General features: G+C 41.0%; 1 protein-coding gene across 1 annotated transcript in view; it reads left to right on the forward strand.

Moving 5' to 3' along the window:
• Nucleotides 1-1,255, forward strand: part of LOC111664415 (collagen alpha-1(XII) chain-like) — a 23,343-nt gene that overhangs the window by 20,935 nt on the left and 1,153 nt on the right. The window lies entirely within an intron of this gene.

The raw sequence follows: 1,255 nt of genomic DNA on the forward strand, positions 1-1,255 counted from the left end.
CAGATACAAGCAGAAACTACAGCCAATAAGGAGAAACTCATTTGTATTTAAGGAGACAGAAATAAATGACACTGATCAGCACATATGAAGTCATTACAGGAACATACAGGGACCAACAGGCTGAGCCAAGATGTACTTGAATAACAACAAGGTGATGACAAGGAGTCAGTCTACGTCTGTGGTGTTTTCACTCGTCAGATGGATCCTACATCAGATCCCAGCAATATATCACTGGTCCCCACAATTTCAGCACCATTTTAGAAACATGATTTAAAGTCATCATTTATATGAAGGTGCACCCGTCCTCCTACAGTTAGTGTTACGCCCATGAAGTTGCGCGCTCCAGGGGTGACATACTTTAAAAAATGAGTGCCTGTGAGGACAAATAACAAAGGCACTGTGGGTGAGCTGGTCTTCAGTTGCTTTACTTAAAGCACATTAACTGCCAACTAAATCAATACAAACATCACAAAAATCACAATACCAAAATTAAACTATTTCAAAAATGTAATAAAACTAATCATCGGATATTTACAATCATTTTACTATTTACAGTTATAATCTTTCCCTATATAAACAATCATCCTACAATGTATCTATAAGAAAGTCTCCCTCTTCCTATTTCTGCAGCACCACAGCCTGTGTGCTTTCTGGTTGCCTAGCAACGATAAACTGCGCTGTGCTGTCTATCAGCTGCAGCTTGCGCTGTAGCTGCTATTTATCGTTATTAACTGCCCAGTCAGATAATAACAAATTAACAAAACTGTTGGGACCTAATGACAAAATATACAAAATAAACAATTTATTTAAGATAAACACAAAGCTTGTGCTACAGAAAATGGACCCAGTGAATAGCTCCCTAAGCTTAACATGTCCTATGATAACTATTAATTTAGCTGTACAGACTAATGAGCAGTGATAACTAACATGTCTTTGGGGTCATCAGGTGGGAACCTCCTTTCACCAGTGTTTCGTCTAGTTGGTCCCACGACACCTCCAGGAGGCTAGACAGTGATCACTGGCGTCCCAGAGTCACTCCCCTAATGCCAGCCATCACTGCTCCTCATACCACCATTTTCTTTATCTTGCCTATGCTACCACAAACAACACCATCATCAACTCTGACAAAACACACTAGCAGATTCAGCAAACAAACTCCCCTGAACAGTTGGAGAAAGTGGCGGCCATTTTGAAGGAGGCAGAGTCAAGGAGAGAAGCCTTTTTGAGCTAAACTCTCCCCCGCCGGATTAGGCTG

This window comes from Seriola lalandi, unplaced genomic scaffold (genome assembly GCF_002814215.2).
Source record: "Seriola lalandi dorsalis isolate HSWRI2012SDOR001 ecotype SW California unplaced genomic scaffold, Sedor1 jcf7180002054588, whole genome shotgun sequence".
In the NCBI taxonomy this organism is placed as follows: Eukaryota; Metazoa; Chordata; class Actinopteri; order Carangiformes; family Carangidae; genus Seriola; species Seriola lalandi.